A 21833-nucleotide genomic window follows, 5' to 3' on the forward strand; every position below is an offset into this window, starting at 1 on the left:
CTTTATTAACCTTTATTGAAAGATATTTACTTTAAAAATGACATCATCAGCGCCGCGCCGGCCGGGCAGGGTCTGAAGCGGTACCGTTTCCCCTTCCACTCCCTCTCTGCTTCTGTCACATTACCGCCTCCTGGCCCACCTCGCGCCTTTCACCTGCACCTTGAGTCGTCCGCAGCGTAACCCGGCGGTTCCTGCCACGCGAGCATCCGGGGCTCCGGTTCCGGCGCCGGCACGGGTCGCTCTCTGTTCGCCTGCCCCAAGGCTGCTGGTCAGCCACCTCCATGGCTGCCTACATCTCCCAGCCCAACGTGGTGAAGTGCTCCTGGGACGGGGTCGGCACCCTGTGCCTGCCGCTGCCGTAAGGCTTCTCCGCCATGCAAGGCTGGGGCGTCTCCGTGGAGTTGCCACAAATCCAAATGGGACAGGTCTAGAGTTCCAACACCCAAACATTCTGCCATTTGTACTGAGATCTCCTAGGCTAAGGCTGCTAGACTGCAGAGGATGCTCACAACTGTATTTCTGAGCTGAACAGTGAGACAGCTATGTTTTCTGTCTAGGATGGACATGGAGGGCAGGAAGTTGCCTTGTACTGTGCCAAATATCTTCATGATATCATCAAAGATCAGAAGGCCTACAAAGAAAGGAAGCTACAGAAGGCTTTGGAAGATGCTTTCATGGCTATTGATGCTAAACTGACCACTGAGGAAGTCATTAAGGAGCCGGCACAGATTGCAGGGCAACCCACTGAGGTTGAGGATGAAAAAGAAAAAGTAGCTGATGAAGATGATGTGGACAATGAGGAGACTGCACTGCTGCATGAAGAGGCTACCATGACTATTGAAGAGCTGCTGATGTGCTATGGACAGAACTGTCACAAGGGTTCTCCCCACAGCAAATCTGGAGCTGGGACAGGAGAGGAACCAGGGTCCCAGGGTCTCAATGGGGAGGCAGGACCTGAGGATCCATCTAGGGAAACTTCTTCAGAGGAAAATGGCCCCACAGCCAAGGCTCACATGGGCCTTTCCTCCAACTCAGAATGTGGGACTGAGTCAGGCCAAGGTGGGGAGCCTGGCACTCTCACTGGTGAGGCTGGGCCTTCCTACTCTTCAGACTCTGACAAGCTGCGTCAAGTTGCTAAGTCCAAGTTTTTGAGGACAGTGAGGATGAGTCAGATGAGGTGGAGGAGGAAGAGGAAGACAGTGTGGAATGCAGTGAGGAGGAAGATGGCTACAGCAGTGATGAGGCAGAGAATGAGGAAGATGAGGATGACACTGAGGAGGCTGAAGAGGATGAGGAAGAAGAAGAGGAGATGATGGTGCCTTGGATGGAAGGCAAAGAGGAGCCTGGCTCTGACAGTGGTACAACAGTGGTGGTGGCTCTGATATGAGGGAAGCAGTTGATTGTAGCCAATGCAGGAGACTCCCACTGTGTGGTGTCTGAGGCTGGCAAAGCTTTAGACATGTCCTATGACCACAAACCAGAGGGTGAAGTGGAGCTAGCATGCATCAAGAATGCTGGTGGCAAGGTCACCATGGATGGGCTAGTCAATGGTGGCCTCAACCTCTCCAGAGCCATTGGAGACCACTTCTACAAGAGAAACAAGAACTTGCCACCTGAGGAACAGATGACTTCGGCCCTTCCCGACATCAAGGTGCTGACTCTCACTGACAATCACAAATCCATGGTCATTGCCTGTGATGGCATCTGGAATGTGATGAGCAGCCAGGAAGTTATAGACTTTATTCAATCAAAGATCGGCCAGCGTGATGAAAATAGGGAGCTTCGGTTATTCTCATCCATCGTGGAAGAGCTGCTGGATCATTGCCTGGCACCAGACACTTCTGGGGACAGTACAGGATGTGACAACTTGATCTGCATCATCATTTGCTTCAAGCCCTGAAACACAGCAGCGCTTCAGCTAGAGAGTGGCAAGCAGAAACTGGAGGAGGAGCTCTCTACTGAGGAGGCTGAAGAAAATGGCAATAGTGACAACAAGAAGAAGGCCAAGCAGGACTAGCAGTTATCCAGACCCCTGCCCACCTAGACTGATTTCTGAGCCCTCCAGACTGAGATTAAGTTTTGTCTTTTTCCTTTATCTTTAGCAGTGGTTATGAGGTGTGCAGGGGGAGCTGGATGGCTTTGCTCAGACCATTCCAAAGAGGGCTGTCCCTCCACACAGCAGCCTGGTTGCCTCTGCTGTCCTCCCCAGCCTCCTCCTTGCTCCTTGGGTCTCATCACCGGTTCTGTGCCTGTGCTCTATTGTGTTGGAGGGAAGGACTGTTGGTTCTGGTTTTTACTCTGTGAACTTTATTTAAGGACATTGTTTTTTAATGGTAGATTCATGGCCCCCAGCCACTTCCAGCCACTTGTACCCACTCTCTGTTGTACACTTTCAATCAACACTTTTTCAGACTAAAGGCCAAAACCTAAAAAAAAAAAAAAAAATGACATCATCAGAAAATGGGACTCTGATCTTTTGAAAATTTTCTAACAATTTACTTAAATTCTGGTTATGAATCATGTTTTTGTGTATGCTAGCTTGCTATAATTAAACTTAAAATGTGAATCGTATTTTAATATTAAAAGTAAAACCACAGTGTTATTAAAATATTTAACATATATTCCTTTGAGAAAGAGTTAGTACTTCACTGAACTGTTTCAATGGTGTACAACTTCTATTAGCCTTTTTATTATTTTAAAATGAAACACATGTCTACTGACTGATACAAATCTGAAATAAATATTAAACACCTGGAGTAATAATGCTGAGATTTTCATTATAGTTTTGTTTTATAAACTGTGTTATTATAATTTCTACTACTACTCTTACTGGTGTTTTGCACACAGGATACAAAAGAAGTATAGACAAAAAGAAATGATAAGATTCTACTCCCTATCAATCTATCATAACTATTTGTGGACAAATGGCTACTTACTATTGGGGTCTATCAAATTAATTAAATGATTCAAATTAAAACATGCTCAGGTAATACATTTTCTCATAGATTTTTTTTTCATATAAAGGGAAATAGTGTCATGTAGTAATCATAGTGGTCATCTCTGAGATTAACAAATATTCAAGTGTTTGATAATAAAATGCCCAGTTTTGATAAAATGTGAAAACACAATCTTATACACTGTTGGTGGGAGTATATATATTTTGGGGAGGGCCATTTGGCCATAGCAATAATCATTACTAGTGTACATACACGTAGCCCTAACAATTCCATTAAGGATTTATTATAACAATATTCTCACATAAAATACCCAAAAATACACACACAGATGCACGTGCACACACACACACACACACGCAAATGCACATACACACAAGGTGCTTGAGTGTGTGCATATGTATGTGTTTATTTTTGTGTGCATACTTGCTTGTGCATAGAAAATATTTGGATCTATAAACAAATGTAAGAAATGAGATGTGGAGGAGACTTTCTTATTCACTTTCTGCATAAGCATACTTTTAAAAAGCATGAACCTATATTTCTCCTTCAATACAGTTAAATGAAAATAACGCAATTTTCAACAAGTATTTTTAGGAAAAAACATTTAGTATGGGTCAATAAAACATTTTAAGTGCAATCAATTCTCAGAAAGATGATAGAAAATAATCAATGTAAACAGCATGCCATTTTTCTCTTTAAGAATATATTTATTTACCTGCTATATGTGTGCCTACCTTAGCAAAACTGGAAATAATATACTGTCAGCATCAACATTTGTCTATAATGAATATATATCTTTATAAGTATGAGTAAATAATTTTTAATTTGTAATATCTTTAATGAAGTAACTGCCTGCTTTCTATGTTAATTAAATGTTAATTCAAGAGATGTCGTTTTTAGAAACTATAAATTTCTTACTTAATTTTGTTTTCATTGTGGCCACTGAAATATTATTTGTTTTCACATACCTATTACTATTTTTGTAAGCTATGTTCTTCTTATTCACTCTGATTTACAGCTATTTTCTTTCACAAAACTTCAAACAATTGATGTTCATCATTTTACCTAATGAAACAATGATTTTTCATGAAAACTGTCAAGCAGTATTTACTACATCTATGACTATCAAAAATAAACTCCCACAGTTGAAAAGTCTCATATCACATTTCTCATCACCATAGTTATGGCAGTAAACTAAAATCTCAGAAATGAGGGAACAGGTAAGAAATTGCCAGTACTATTTGAATGAAGGATAATGTCTTCTTCATAAAGGGATCAGGTTGCTACTTTAATTCACCAGTTCTGTATTCTAAGATTTATTTATTTTGTTGGGGGAGGAGTCAGCTGTTAAACCTGAACATCAATTTTACAGAAAGAAAATTTATGTATGTCCTTCCATAGTCTGAAGAAACATTATTATCCTATCATAATGAAAAATAAAATAAAATAAAATAACTTAAAAACCCAGAGGGTACATAGCTGGACAGATTTGCAAAGCCAGTACTATAAATTCTGAATATTCATGTCTCACATTGAGAACATAAAGGTTTAGGTCCCCACAGAGTTAAAGCCTCATCATTCAATCTATATTTAAGGAAAAAGAGGGCAGGGAATTGCCTCTCACAATCAACTAAGGACAGTGCCAGAGTGGTAAAATGAAAAAATAAATGACTCACTTAAGAGAAGGAAAGTTTCCGAATCATTCCTTCAACAAATATTAAAATGCATGGATTTCTTCTCTCATTCTCTTATCTTATTTTTTCCCAGAGAGATAGAGAAAGGAGTTCTGACCAAGGCCAGGGAGGTGTTATGGGTTGGTGACAAAAGTAAGGTCAGTGACAAATGATGGAGTGAGGTTACATTCTCCAACTCAACCCTCCCTTTTGCACCAATTCTACTCTAACCTGGGCTGGTACCAAAATGCAGAAGACTGTCATTACTCTCCTCTTGATTATTCAGTAATCTCCTCCCTTTCTCCTTTCACCTTCTTTGAAATATTTTCTCAGGATGATAAGAATTGTGCCTTTGTAATCACTTTTCTTGTCTGGAAAACTAAAAACCCAGCTCTCAGGAAATAATGTGTGCATGGCATCTGAGAAAACTATCATACACACACACACACACACACACACACACAAACACAGATAAAGGGAAAGACAGAAATGGATTCTACTGTACAGAGTATATACAGATATAGCAATGAAATTAAAGCTGTGAGAAAGTACCAAGATGCCAACTTCCTAAGGTGGCAAAAGCTCTCCAGAGAATTCTCAGAGCTTCTCTCCCTATTTTAAAATTCTGCAACAAAAGGGTGAAATGCTTTCTTCTCAGCCCACTCCAATACAGATGGCAATGAGACATCATCTACCTGCCATCCTGTGCAGTTATTCTTCATCCTTGACAATGACAGTCCGGCAATGCAGAGGGAGAGGTTTGAGTCCTGAAGTTTTATTTTCGACAACTGTACAAGTCAGGAACCAAACAGTGCAGATTATAGGGATCCAGTTTTCTCACAAGACACTGACAAGCACCTCAGGGGAGGTGTACAAGCACTGTGTAAAACCATTTACACAGGAGGACCTTCAAGATGGTGGAGGAGTAAGATGTGAAGATCACCTTCCTCCCCATAAATACATCAAAAAATACATCTACATGTGGAACAACTCCTACAGAACACCTACTGAACACTGGCAGAAGACCTTAGACTTCCCAAAAGTCAAGAAAAAACCCACATACCTGAGTAGGTCAAAAGAAAAAAGAGAAAACGGAGACAAAAAAATAAGGATGGGACCTGCACCTCTGGGAGGGAGCTGTGAAGGAGGAAAAGTTTCCACACACTAGGGAGCCCCATCACTGACGGGGATCTGGGGTGGGTGGGGGGGGGAGCTTCAGAGTCATGAAGGAGAGTGCAGCAACAGGGGTGCAGAGTGCAAAGCGGCATGCTTCAGGCTGTTGCAACGTCACGCCAGCCTCTGCCGCCTCTGGCTAACCCTGCATTCCAATTTTGACTATCATACCCCTTCCCTTCCCCATATTAACAAACTGAAAGATAAAAACTATATGATAATCTCAATAGATGCAGAAAGAGCTTTCAACAAAATTCAAAACCCGTTTATGATAAAAAAAAAAAATCTCTCCAGAGGTGGGCATAGATGGAACCTACCTCCAAGTAATAGAGACCATGTATCACAAACCCACAGCCACAATCGTTCTCAATGGTGAAAGAATGAAATCATTTCCTCTAAGATCAGGAACAAGACAAGGTTGCCCACTCTCACTGCTATTATTTAACATAGTTTTGGGAGTTTTAGCCACAGCAATCAGAGAAGAAAAAGAAATAAAAGGAATCCAAATCAGAAAAGAAGAAGCAAAACTGTCACTGTTTGCAGATGACATGATATTATATATGGAGAATCCTAAAGATGCTACCAGAAAACTGCTAGAGCTAATCAATGAATTTGGTAAAGTAGCCAGATACAAAATCAATGCACAGAAATCTCTTTCATTCCTATAAACTAAGGACAAAAAATGTGAACGAGTAATTAAGGAAACAAACCCATTTACCATTGCAACAAAAAGTATAAAATACATAGGAATAAATCTTCCTCAGGAGTCAAAAGATCTGTATGTAGAAAACTATAAGGCACTGATGAGAGAAATTAAAAATGATAAAAACAGATAGAGAGATATACCATGTTCTTCTATTGGAAGATTCAATATTCTCAAAATGATTATACTACCAAAAGCAATCTACAAATTCAATGCAATCCTTATCAAACTACTAATCGCATTTTTCACAGAACTAGAGCAAAAAATTGTACAATGTGTATGGAAACACAAAAGACCCCAAATAGCAAAAGCAATCCTAAGAAAGAAAAATGGAGCTGGAGGAATCAGGCTCCCTGACTTCAGACTATAATACAAAGCTACAGTAATCAAGACAGTGTGGTACTGGCACAAAAACAGAAATATAGATCAATGGAACAGGATAGAAAGCCCAGAGATAAACCCACGCACATATGGTCACCTTATCTTTGATAAAGGAGGCAAGCATATACAGTGGAGAAAAGACAGTCTCTTCAATAAGTGGTGCTGGGAAAACTGGACAGCTATATGTAAATGAATGAAATTAGAACACTCTCTAACACCATACACAATTATAAACTCAAAATGGATTAAAAACCTAAATCTAAGGGCAGACACTGTAAAACTCTTAGATGTCAACAGGCAGAACACTCTGTGACATAAATCACATCAAATTCCTTTTTGACCCACCTCCTAGAGAAATGGAAATAAAAACAAAAATAAATAAATGGGACCTAATGAAACTTAAAAGCTTTTGTACAGCAAAGGAAACCCATAAACAAGGCAAAAAGACAACCCTCAGAATGGGAGAAAATTTTTGAAAATGAAGCAACTGAAAAGGATTAATCTCCAAAATATACAAGCAGCTCATGCAGCTCAATATCAGAAAAAGAAAAAAATCCAATCCAAAAATGGGTGGAGGACCTAAATACACATTTCTCTAAAGAAGATATACAGATTCCACCAAACACATGAAAGTTTCTCAACATCACTAATCATTAGAGAAATGCAAATCAAAACTACAATGAGGTATCACCTCACACCAGTCAGAATCACCATCATCAAAAAATCTACAGACAGTAAATGCAGGAGAGGGTGTGGGGAAAAGGGAACCCTCTTGAACTGTTGGCCAGAATGTAAACTGATACAGCCACTGTGGAGAACAGTATGGAGGTTCTTTAAAAAACTAAGAATAGAACTACCATATGACCCAGCAATCCCACTACTGGGCATATACTCTGAGAAAACTATAATTCAGAAAGAGACATGTACCACAATGTTCAATGCAGCACTATTTACAATAACCAGGACATGGAAGCAACCTAAGTGTCCATCAACAGATGAATGGATAAAGAAGATGTGGCACATATATACAATGGAATATTACTCAGCCATAAAAAGAAACGAAATGCAGGTATTTGTAGTGAGGTAGATGGAGTTAGAGTCTGTCATACAGAGTGAAGTAAGTCAGAAAGAGAAAAATAAATACCATATGTAACACATATGTATGGAATCTAAAAACAAAAAAATGCTTCTGATGAACCTAGGGGCAAGACAGGAATAAAGACATAGTTGTGGAAAATAGACTTGAGGACACGGGGAGGGGGAAGGGTAAGCTGGGACAAAGTGCGAGAGTACCATTGATATATATACACTACCAAATGTAAAATAGATAGCTAGTGGGAAGCAGCTGCATAGCACAGGGAGATCAGCTTGGTGCTTTGTGACCTCCTAGAGGGGTGGGATAGGGAGGGTGGGAGGGAGGGAGATGCAAGAGGGAAGAGATATGAGAACATATGTATATGTATAACTGATTCACTTTGTTATAAAGCAGAAACTAACACAACATTGTAAAGCAATTATACTACAATAAACATGTTAAAAAAAACCAAACATTTACACCATGCTAATATGACTGAGGTGATCTCCAAATTGTCTAATGATAATCAGCATCACTCAGAAGAAAAAAGCAGTAAAGAATTAACAAAATTGGGATCTGCTTTTATACCGTTATTTGTAACTTGAACCCGGTTCTTCGGCAGTGCCTATTTGTTTGTTCTTTTTTTCCTTTTAGGCTGATTCCTCTTAACCTGCTTTAGCATTTTCCCCTAAGTCTCACTTTTACCTTTGCTATTATAGCTCCTTTTCAACCCCCGCACTACCACCTCTCTGCCACCAAAGGCCTTTGTAACGGATTTCTTGGTTAGGTTAGGAGCTTGCTTGTTTAGTATTTAGTGCTTTGAGGCTGATACTTGGGAACTAGAATCAGTGGTCCTAAGAATCCACCAACATTGTAACTGTTACATTCACTACCCATTTTCTTGAGATATTTTATTTTTTTTCTAGACAAAAAGTTTTCCCTGTCTTAAAGTGTTCCATAATGCAAAAATTCTGAATTCTTCCTTTCAAATGCACTTTATCTATTAGTCAGACATCAGGCATTGCTTATATTTCATTTAAGGGTCAACCCTAATAGTGAGTATTTTTCCTGTAAAATGGAATGTACAATCCTCAGAAGGCAAGAGCTGCAGTTATGAAAAATCATCTTGCATTATTTACTTAAAATTACACATGCATCAAATATTTCAGAAACCAATTTAATCTATCATTTAAGACATTTGATAAAACAAATATAAAGTGTTTCATTCAAGTTGAGTTCAGGGCACTGCAAGCTGTCGGCAGATGGAGCGATTCTGCAACATATGCTCTACATATTTTCAATGAGGAAAGCCAACTAAAATTGTTTAATATTTTAATTACATGCCTCTTTCATGAGAGGATGATTAAAATTCATCTAGAAAAAATTGCCTTTCCATAATTTAGGATACTGATTCCACCATGTTTTCTTCCAAAAAGTTTTCCATAAATATGTTAAAATGAAAACTTAACTGACTTTTAATCATTATAGAGATCTGAGAGAAATAATTGGAAATTCTAAGTTTTGACAAAATGGTGTATAGCATCCAAGTAATGGCAAAAACTTATATTTTGTTCTTTTCACACATTAAACACTGTGAAAGCAAGGAAATTCTTCTGTTGCATTAATCCACCAATTACTCTGGATCCAAATTATGAGAGTTCATAAAATTTCCACAATAAACACAAGTATGTCCCCCTTTGATATTGGACTCTGTAAACTTTCCATTTTGATTTTCAAGAACTAAAGTTGCTGAATTGCAGGAGTAAGAAGAGAAATTGGAGATATTCTTAGTGCCTAACATTGGCTTTTACACATAAAAGGCAATAAACATACTTTTCAATTGATTAATAGGCAAGATGCATGTCTTTATTTTCAACTTCTTAAGGCTTTTAGATTCCTTCAACCTTGACCGTGTTCTGAACTTCAGTTCTGTTTTATCAGTCCCTGCCATGGTGTAATTTTGGAGGAATAATCAGATATCCATCCAGAGGCTTTGTTTTATGCTTATTGATTTTATTTCATCATTTATTGACTTGTGAGCACACTTTGCAGAGCAGTTATTTTGCATTTTTACCACTCTTCTTAAGTCCTTTATTCTATGTTTAGTGCAGGGGGAAACCCCATCTCTTATTTAATAGAAAATCATAGTTTTACTATTGATTATTACTATAAGTGTAGCTCTCTGCTCGATATTCGAGTTCATTCATTCATTCAAAAATAATTTAGTGCATGCCCACTATGTGACAGATGCTATGCTTTACATATGCTATTTCAATTACATTACACAAAAATATATTTAATATGTACTATTATATTCTCCATTTTGCAAATGAGGAAACTAAATCTTAAAGAGGTTATTTGCCCAAAGTCAAATGTCTTGAGCAGAAAGGAGAAGGGGTGCAGTAACAGAGGAGGTGAGAACTCTGTTCCACACAGATATTCAGAGTTTTAGAGGCCCTGCCGTCTTCAGTGCTTAGCTCCAAAGATCACCCAGAGCATTAAACTCCAGTTGACAGATAAGAGATTTGAGAGGTTGTAAGAGAATTGTGAGCCATGCTTGGAAGTGGCTTATATTACCTCTATCTATGTTCTTCCAGCCAGAAATCAGTTACCAGGCCAGATTAAACTGTAACAGAAAGTGGGGAATTTAGTGTAGCTATGTACTCAGGAGGAAAAAATGTCTGGAGACTAATTGTTTTCCAAACTCTTGGAGCCTAGGAAATCCATAGAGATGTCTTGCTGTTTGTGTATTATTACAAATAATAATAACTCATTAATTAAAGGTTCTGGTATCAATTTCAACATATGGGGAGTGGTTTTCCCACATCACCAAGCAATTCTCCAACACTAGCTGGGTGTTCTACAAATCAACTCAATACTAGCACTATCTACCCAGAGAGAGCATAAGATTCTATGTTGTTGCCTATACTTCTGGCAGACTGGCTATAAATCAGACTTTCCCACGAACCCCTCTTTGGTTTCTATTAATTTGCTAGAGTGGCTCACAATATGCAGAAAACCAGTTTACTCAACAGATTACTGATCTATTGCAAAGGATATTAAAAAATTCAAATCTGCAGCAAGATGAAGAGATACACAGGGCCAGTCAGGTCCTGAACAAAGAAGCTTCTGTCCTCTTGGAGTCTGGAGCCTAGCAAGGTGGTATGTGGAAGCATTCTGGTTCCCCAACCTGGAACCACTTTCATTCCCCTCCTTTTGGGTTTTTATGGAGGCTTCATTACATAGGCATGGTTGATTAAATCATGAACCACTGGTGATTGATTCAATCTCCAGTTCCCTTTCCCTCCCCAGAAATCAGGGAATGGGACAAAGTTTCACTCTTCTATTTGTGGTTGGTTCCCCTGGCAACCAGTCCTATCCTTAGGTGCTTTTCAAAGGTCACCTCATTAACATAAATCCAGTTGTGGTGAAAAGGAATTTGTTACGAATTACGAGACACCTATTTTATCTTTATGGTTTTCAAGCAGTTTTTCAGGAACTGTGAATAAGAAACCAAATATTACAGCAAAAGATGTTCCCATTGTTTTTATAGCTCAGGAAATTCCAAGGGTTCTGAGACCAGTGAGCCAGGAAACTTGGGCTGAATGAAGATCAAATATATATGAGAAATATATTTTGGTCTTCTGAATGACCACATATATATTTCTTATAAATCACAATATTACATTCACATTAAATGTTTATTTAAGGCCAAGCACTATGGGAAGTAAATTCATGCATTTTCTCATTTAATTTTTGTAACAACCTCATGAGGTTTATACTATCATTATTCAAATTTTACAGTAGATTTGTATCTTATATTGGTTTTAAACACATTTTAAAGAATACAATAGTGTCAAAACCAGGGCTCAGACCCAAGCCAGAGCTCTAAGCCATTTTTTAACACAGTTTTTCATTTTCTGAGTAAATCCTTTTTGTAATAGAGAATTTAATGTATACATATTTTTTTCTCAGTGCCTCTCTTCTCTATACCTTTCCTGCTTTAAAATCCAGTCTCCTTAGGGAGAATTGATTAAAATGTTATATGAGAACTATTAATAATTCTAAAACTTATGAACTAAAAATATTCCACAAAGGATGTTTTATATATGTGCATTCTCCTGACAGGTATATTTTGCTGTAGGTATAATCTAAAAGCTAATTAATTTTTATTTTGAATTACTCCAAGAAAATAAATTTGCTGTTCTATACGGTATTTATTTATTTATTTTAATGTTTTATTTTTTAAACAGGGTATTTATTTATTTATTTATTTATTTTTATTTATTATTGTCTGTGTTAGGTGTTCATTGTTGTGCACAGGCTTTCTATAGTTGCGGCAAGCAGGGGCTACTCTTTATTGCGGTGTGTGGACTTCTCATTTCGGTGGCTTCTCTTCTTGTGGAGCACGGGCTGTAGGCATGCGGGCTTTAGTAGTTGTAGCACATGGCCTTAGTAGTTGCAGCACGTGGGTTCAGTAGCTGTGGCATACGGGCTCTAGAGCGCATGGACTTAGTTGTTTCAGGGCATGTGGGATCTTCCCAGACCAGGGATTGAACCCATGTCCCCTGCATTGGCAGGGGGATTCTTAACCACTGCAACACCAGGGAAATCCCCTATATAGTATTTAATATTGTTACAGTATCGGTAGTAATTTAGATTTTTATTTGCTTTTTATATATGGCATTCTTCCTGATATTATCTTTGTCAAGATGAATACCTGTCATACAGGTTTTTTTTTTGATATAAGAGGCTTATTTGCTTTCTCAATTTTTATGTGAAGATATTATTTAAATCTAGTACAGTTTCAAATATTTTTTTTTTTTTTTTTTTTTTGGCTCACGGGCCTAGTTGCTCCGCGGCATGTGGGATCTTCCCAGACCAGGGCTCGAACCCGTGTCCCCTGTATTGGCAGGCGGATTCTCAACCACTGCGCCACCAGGGAAGCCCTCAAATATTTTAACACTGTTTCCATTTCCACTTTCTTCTGATTTGGAAGAAGGTGAACATTGGTTCACACAGAAAACCTATTACCTATACAATTCTTTTTTTTTTTAATATTTATTTATTTGGCTGCATCGAGTCTTAGTTGTGGCATGCGGTATCTTTGTTGTGGCATGTGGGATCTTTTCATTGTGGTGCATGGGCCCTTTGTTGCAGTGCGTGGGTTTCTCTTTAGTTGTGGCACGTGGGCTCCAGAGTGCACAGGCTTGGTAGTTGTAGCACGCGGGCTCTCTAGTTGTGGTGCATGGGCTCTAGAGCACAAAGGCTTAGTTGCCCCATGGCGTGTGGGATCTTAGTTCCACGACCAGGTATCAAACCTACGTCCCCTGCATTGGAAGGTAGATTCTTAACCATTGGAACACCAGGGAAGTCCTTCATTTTTTTTTTTTTTAGATTAAGTGTTTTTTAAATTAATTTTTATTGGAGTATAGTTGATTTACAATATTGTGTTAGTTTCTGCTGTACAGCAAAGTGAATCAATTATGCATATACATATATCCACTCTTTTTTAGATTTATTTACCATATAGGTCATTACAGAGTATTGAGTAGAGTTCCCTGTGCTATATAGTAGGTTCTTATTAGTTTTCTATTTTATATATAGTAGTGTGTATATGTTAATTCCAAACTCCTAATTTATCCCTCCCTCCAACTTTCTGCTTTGGTAACCATAAGTTTGTTTTCTAAGTCTGTGAGTCTGTTTCTGTTTTGTAAATAAGTTCATTTGTACCATTTTTTTAGATTCCATATATAAGCGATATCATATGATATTTGTATTTCTCTGTCTGACTTACTTCACTCAGTATGACAATCTCTAGGTCCATCCATGTTGCTGCAAATGGCATTATTTTGTTCCTTTTTATGGCTGAGTAATATTCCATCATATATATGTCCCACATCTTCTTTATCCATTCCTCTGTTAATGTTCATTTAGGTTACTTCCATGTCCTGGCAACTGTAGATAGTTCTGCAATGAACACTGGGGTGCATGTATCTTTTTGAATTATGGTTTTCTCTGGGTATATATCCAGGAGTAGGGTTGCTGGGTTATATGGTATTTCTATTTTTAGTTTTTTAAAGAACCACCATACTGTTCTCCATAGTGGCTGTACCAATTTACATTCCCACCAACAATTCTTAATTTAGAGATAAAGGGCTGGAGCACTGAATTCCAATGTATGGGAAGGGTGGTTATTTCCACACCAACAACAAATGTTCCAACACCAACTAGGTGTCATACAGTTCAACTCAATTCTGACACTATAGAGATAGTGTCAAATCCCACAGGTTATTTTATAAGGCTGCTTTTGTTCTTTCGGATGCCAATTGCAAGCCCAGGTTATCACCTGTGCTTCTGACCAACTGGCTATAGATTGGAGGTTCTTATAAATCTCTACTTGGGTTTGTTTAATTTGCTGGAGTGGCTTACAGAACTCAGAATTGAGAACAGGAGACCAAATATTGTCTCTCATTGATCTTATTACTCAGGAAATTCCAATGGTTTTGGGAGCTTGGGGTGAGGAGCCATGGATGAAGTCCAATTCATCATCAGAATGACCAAATATATATGTTTTATAAATCACAGTGTCTCAAAAGATATAAGTAAAACCCATTTTACTAATTTGAATGTATGATTTAGATCTTATACATTGATATTTAAAAATACCCAACATTTATTTTAAGTAAAAGGCAGGTTGCAAAAAATCAAGAAAAAAGACAAACCAATAAAATTGGGGACCAGACTTGAACAGACTCTTCACTAAAGAAAATACCCAGATGGCCAATAAACATATAAAGTTTTGTTCAACCTCATTCATAATTAAAGAAATAAAAATTCAAACCACAATAAAATGCCACTACATATCCATCAAAATGGCTAATATTAAAAGAGACAATACCAAGTGTTGACAAGGTTGTGGAGAAAGCAGAACTGTTATATACTGCTGGTAAAAGTGTAAATTGGTGAGACCACTTTTAAAAACTGTTTGACATTTTCCATTTTGGTGAATATATGCATAACCAAAGATCCAACATTTCCATTCCAAGATATGTATCTATATCTGTATCTACATCTATATGTATATACCTATATCTATCTCCTTAGAGAAATGTGTGCATATGTGCACCAAAAACCAAGTACAATAATGTTCATAGCAGTACTATGTTTAATAGCCAACATCTAGAAATAATGCAAATGTTCATCAACAATAGGACAGAAAAACAAACTATGGTATATTCATACAATAGAATACAACATACAATTGAAAATGCAGTGAGCATCTGTTAAACACAAGAATACAGACAAAACTCACAAAAATATACTTGAACAAGAGAAGCCAAACTGAAAAGAACACATACTGTATGATTCCATTTATATGCATTCCTAGAAAAGGCAAAACTAAACTATATTGTTAGAAGTCAGGATACTGTTTAAATTTGATAAGAATGAAGAATGTAAAATTTAGAGAGATACAAATAGGGCCTTCCGGGTTCTAGTAATGTTCTATTTTTTTACCTTCATGCTGGTTACTTATGTATTTTCACTTTGTGATCATTCAGTAAAACATACAATTATAATTTGTGCACTTTCCTATAGTGGTTGTCATATTTTAATTTAAACATTTAAAAGGTAAACCCAAGTACAAAAAAACCATGCATATTAATATCTGATTTAGGTAAAAAAATATGTGTCTATATGATGGCTAATAGAGAAGGATATACTCCAAACTGTTAAAATGTTCAATTCTGGTATACAGAATTGCAGGACTTTAACATTTTCCTTTATACATTCTTATATCATATGATTTTTCCACTGTGTATGTTACTGTTGTAATCTGTAAAAATGTTTTTTTTTAAATATCTCTTTACAGGCTTTTGGCATTAGATAAGTGACACTTTACCTCAGTATGGTTGCAGGGTATACATTAACCTGCAAAACGGCAAACATTGTTGCATAACTTGGCAATTTTTGGTGAGGTAGTAGTGAACTCATTTTCTTTCATTGACTCAAAGTGGAAAAAATGCTCACATATCACTAAATTCTGGTCTTCGGTTGGAAATCATGTAAAGGAAAACAACAACAACAACAAAATTAGGTTTTGAAATAAACATGCACATATTTTTGTTTCCTGGTTGATGAAGAGATCAGCAATGTCATCATTAGCTAAATAAATATTTATATAATCTCTCAAAAAGTAAGTAATTGGCATTATCTAAGTTAATCAGATGAAGAGATTTAGAAATGGTAACTGAGCCATCAAATATTTTACTTCTCATGTAATTTACATGTACAACCTTATTGATTCATGTAACTTCTCAAAAGTGACTTACATATATCTTTAAATTCTTTTGATCTACCAAGGTAATTAGCAGATGACAAAACTCATATTAAAACCCATGTTAAAGCTTTTTGAATAAAAGCATTTTGGAAACTTAATTCTATGGTTTCTCATTTCTATCTCCTTCCTTGAGCTTCAGATCATTATATACATCTGGTTACCAGATATATTTACTTAAGTTTTCCACAGTAATTTCAAACCCAAACATATCCACAATTGAACTCATGATTCCACTATCCAGTTGTGAAAATGCATTATCCTTCAAGAAAAGGTAAAAATAACACTGAAGGCAGTTCAGAGGTTGGGAGGTCTGCCAATACTACCACAGATTCAGAGACTACTAGCTCTGGGGGGTGGGACTGTCTCCTCTCAGTTTCACAGGGCACAGCAACCTCCTCAAATTCAGGAAGCCAGTCCACTATCTCCCAGGACTAAGAGAGTAGGATCATCACTCAGAGCCAAGTGGCAGGGCTAACATCCCTATGAACCTATAGAACAGAGCATGAGATCAAAGAGGTTTATTCTCAATCCTTAAAAATATTAATTGTATAATATTGTGTTTATAACTAATAAACTGTACTATACACTTAAAAATCTCATAAGAGATTAGATCTCATGTTACATGTTTTTTACCATGTAAGGAGGAGGAGACATTGAATAATATCCTTCAAAACTGAGAAGAAACTTTGGGACTAAAAAAGGAAGCAGGCAACTGCATAAAGTGCAATCATGAGGTTTATTGTGGGTAACTTAAAGACAAGTGGGAAGGATCAGGTGGATGGAAGATCCAGAGGCATTTGTAGCTGCACACTGTGCAGTCGAAAGTGGTTCAAGGGAATTTAAAGGGGCCAAAGCTAAAAATAGAATCTATGAAAAGAGAAGCACGTTGGCACTGGCAACAACTGGGACACCTCCTCCCCACTGTGGTCTCATGACCATTAACCATCTGCTGTCAGCAAAAGTCACTCTTCTAGTTTACATATCAGATGAAAACAAGGGCAAAAGTTGATAAGGAATTTATCTGGCTCGAGAGTAAAGTTCAGTCCCACAGAAAAGGGAAGGGGTAGGACTGTGGGCCTAAGATGGAGCTGATAATATGGAGTCAGTGTGGTTCAGCCACACATACCACAATAAAAAAATATAATGAAATTTGTCCTGCTAGATTTCAGACATGCTTGGGATCCATGGCGCCTTTATTTATTTATTTTTTCTGTTTCTCCTTTTTGGAATGAGAATGCCTATCCTATTCATGCCCATTATTTAATTTTTGATTTCACAAGTTCACAGATGGAGAGGAATTTGCCTCAAGCTGAATCATACCTTACATCATACCCATATTGATTTAGATGATATTTTAGACTAAGCATTGATGCTGGAATGGGTTAAGACTCCTGGGTCTGTTGAGATAGGGCGAATATATTTTTCATGTAAGAAGGTCATGAATTTGGGGGACCAGAAGGTGGAGTGTTACTGGGTGAGTTGTGTCTCCCCAGTTTTAGGTTTTGAAGTCTTATTCCTCAGTACCTAAGAATGTGACTGTATTGGCAGATTAGAATTTTAAAGAGGTAATTAAGTTAAAATAAGGTCATTAGAGTGGCCTCTAATCCAACATGATTAGTGTCCTTATAAGAAGAAAAATATTGGGCATGGACATGTACAGAGAGAAGACACTGTGAAGACACAGGGAGAAGACAGCCATCTACAGGCCAAGGAAGAAGGCCTGAAACAGAAGGAACAGAAGGATCCAACCTTAATTACACTGTGATCTCAGACTTCCCAGCCTCTACAACTGTGAGAAAATAATTACCCCTTGTTTAAGCCACCCAGTCTCTGCTATTTTGTTATGGCAGTCCTAGCAAACTAATACACCTATCTTCACTGACACTTCTCCAATGTAGTCCCTCATCATTTCTCAACGGAACTGCAGCAGAATTCTAAATGCTGTCCAAGGTGTCAAGGTAATGGTAATGATCTTATTCTCTTCCTCACCTCTGGATCTCTGCATGCTTTGTTTCTTCTGCCTGAAGTGTCTTCCTCCACACCAACCAAGCACCCTTTATGATTCTCCCTCAAATCCAAGTTAAGGATGCTTGTGAAGACTGCCCTGATCATACTCTCTTTTTACTACCATTGTAGTTGATAACACATCCATTATTGGATTTACTTTACTGTTTAGACTGATTTACTTATAGGCCCATTTCCCCTATGTCATGTGTTCTTAGAGTAAATGGTCATATCTTTAAATCTTCGTATTCCCAAAGACAAGGAGTTGAATTAAAGAGGTGAAATTGTGTTATAAGCAGGTCCTTATTACATTTCCATAGATAAATTCATATGAAATAAGTCCATCAGTGTCTCACTTTGTACATTCATTCATGTAATCAATAAAATATATATTAAATGCCTACTAATTTTCAAGCATTGGATAAACTGCTAAGGACTTTAAATGGAAAAAGAAAATATTCCCTGTTATCAATAAGCCCACAGTATTTTGAAAGAGGTAAGGAAATCAATGACTTAAATACTGTATAATAAGAGCTGGAATTGAAATATGCACAGGATACTATGAATGCAGATAAATAATGAGGACAATGAAGATTACATAGGTTAAAAATTCTGGTCAGCATCACATAGCAAGTAGTGACAAACCTGTAATATAAACTAAATTTGCTTAAAGGCAGTGTCCAAACTATCGATCATTATGTTTTCCTTCCTAGAATATCATGGAAAAATTTCTATACCAGTGCCATCAAATAAACTGGGATTCTAGCATATATGAAGACTTCAATATCATCTTTTGTTTTTGTTTTTTTTTGCCCGCTGCCACACATCATGCGGGAATCTTTGTTCCCTGACCAGGGATCGAACACATGCTCCCTGCAGTGGAAGCACAGAGTCTTAACCACTGGACCGCCAGGAAAGTCCCAAGACTTCAATATCATCTTAAAAGAACAGGAATTCTGTCACACTCGAAAAGTCAAAGCATATGTTCAAGGAGGTATAAACGTTTTGTTTTTTCTTAATGAATGTTATTGTGGCTGAAAAGACAACGAGATTACTATTCAATGATTCCATCAATACTCTCTTTGATGCTACCGTTTCTATAAAACTCTAGCTAATCACTATGTCTTTTTTTTTAACCTCATCCAATTGTTTCAGTAGTATGTGATCTGGGGTATTGATGCCAAAGTCTTAGAACTGATAAAGGGTTTAAAAATCATTCTACAGGGAAAAAAAGCCTTCTATGCATAGGTTACATGTCATCAAATGGAATAAAAATGTTTCCTATTCTTACTAATCTGTAAAAACCCTAATATAACAATACATGCATGATAAAGTATGGACATAATTACTATATTCATAATAATGATCTCAGTATATTCCATCAAATATTAAAATCTAGATATTCTATTTCAAATGCCTAAATAAGGGCACAGAAATGGGTGATATACAGTAAAATAAATAGAAAGATATACTGTAAATCTTCTAATTAGAAGAAACAGCACAACCATATTTTAAATTTTCCAAAACATATGTTTATAAGTGATGAAAAAGATGTTGTTCAAGGCACGTAACTCTTACATCTTTTAATATCTGATGAATCCATAACATATGTGCTAAGCCCCTCATGGGAATAAAAAATGTTTGTGGATGGATTGGCTACAAAACCAACAGCAGGCAGAGGCAATGGATGCCACTATGATCTAACTGTTAGAAAGCAGGGCTTCTTGTCTTGTAGTACATAGACCACTAGTATATCTCCAGGTGGTACTTGAGCTGATGCAAAAATATGTCTCACAAAAATATTTTTATTTTTTAATACATGCTTTATTAACATGTGTTTTCTACTGCCAATTTAACTTTGTATTAAAAAGCAAAAAAATAAAATTTATTACATCCAAAGTAATGAATAGCTTGTCTGAAAAAAGCAAAAAAAAAATAATGTTTTGCTTTTGTTATGTTTTATTTTGTTTTTGTCTTATTATTGTTTTGTTTTGATTAAAACCATCAGGAAAATAAGTGCTGTTACAGTAGTTTGTTGTTTTGTTTTAGATTCTTGTAAGAGTATCTGTTGTCCAAAGTATACAAAAAATAATCTGTATATTCTCAGAGCATATTCCCTGCCCTATTTACATTGTTTTCTTAGTTTTCTTTTATTTTTAATGTTTTTTGAAGTCAAATTTGCTATGAATATGTTTTGATGCTTCAGTCTGCAGAAGTGCCAACAGTGTATCAAAATAACCAGTGTCAATGCCATCTTCCTACAACTCTTCAGGTCACCAGTGGAAGAAAACAAAAGGTTACATCAGAAGCCAAAGTAATATGAAGACTTGCCACTTCGTTTCCTAACTGTTCAAATTTCCCATAGCTCAGAGCTTAAGGACACAGTCTGATTTGAAAACCACTGATAGCGGTAATGGTTACAGCTGGATTTCCTAAACTATTCTGATGATAAGAATCTGGAAACCACCACAGACCTACTAAATCAGAATCTCTAGGGGAGCAGCCTGGAAATCCACATGCTTAATAAGCTTACCAAGTTGTTCTTATGAGCTGGCAAGTTTGGAATAGAACAGGTTAGTGCAGAATACTAACAATGTGAAAATTGTGATTTGCATCCTCTCTTTGCTTACCTTTCTTTTACTCTATAACCAAAAGTATTATCACTAAAACCAACCACTTGTACAACACATGTGTGATATTCTTCTGATGTACAAGTTCAAGTTTGGAAACACTATACTGCATGCTTGGGGGAGAAATATTCCATTTCCTGGGTAAGACTATATTGCTAATCTATTGACAATAAGGTATCTTATGTTACCTGTTTCATTCACTGACTTCAGTACAGGTGTTCAAATTTGACAAACATATTCACATTTTGTGGCAGTTTGTTGCATATATTCAAATATATCTGGAACAAGTGGCTTATCTGTTTGGCAACAGGCAAAGTATCCCAGAGCTTTGCCCTCTCACTCTCAAACCAGCAGGCCATGAGGCATACTCATAGAACAGTGGGATTCTGAACAACATAGATTCAGATACACTGCCTTACAAAATAAATGTCATGCTTTCTTCAAATTCTGATGAATCATCAAAATAGTATTTGTTCCAGTCTTCCACATTTTGCATCACAAATATGAAGAGGTATATTAAATAAGTCATTAAGCTAGGGAGTTAGAATTTATTATGTTATGAACATATATCAATTTAAATCTCAATTTTCTTCAGTAAAATATAGCCTGTATGTATGTTTTGTTATCTTCCACATGTTGAAATGTTACAATATATACATTATTGATTAACCATTTGAAACATATAATGTAAAGTTTATTTTTTGTTTCATTTGTAGCAGACTTGATACTTAAAGTTGATAGCAGAACTTCCATTTTAAAAATGCATATATATTGAAACCATTGTATTGACCCTTTTGTTTACAACCAAATATACCCCAATGCCCAACCAAAAACAAAAAAAAAAAGCATCACAGGATGTGAGGTTAAACCATAATTAAGAGAACTTCACTTCAGTG

General features: G+C 36.9%; 1 long non-coding RNA gene and 1 pseudogene across 2 annotated transcripts in view; one reads left to right on the top strand and one right to left on the bottom strand.

Moving 5' to 3' along the window:
• Positions 1-21833, bottom strand: part of LOC309653140 — an 803279-nt gene that overhangs the window by 661205 nt on the left and 120241 nt on the right. The window lies entirely within an intron of this gene.
• Positions 267-14984, top strand: LOC309653115 (protein phosphatase 1G-like; annotated as a pseudogene). The gene is made up of 3 exons (XR_014268770.1): positions 267-395; positions 495-12766; positions 12910-14984. The product of XR_014268770.1 is annotated as a protein phosphatase 1G-like (transcript).

The sequence above is a fragment of the Balaenoptera physalus genome (genome assembly GCF_965194825.1).
Source record: "Balaenoptera physalus genome assembly, chromosome: X".
Taxonomy (NCBI): domain Eukaryota; kingdom Metazoa; phylum Chordata; class Mammalia; order Artiodactyla; family Balaenopteridae; genus Balaenoptera; species Balaenoptera physalus.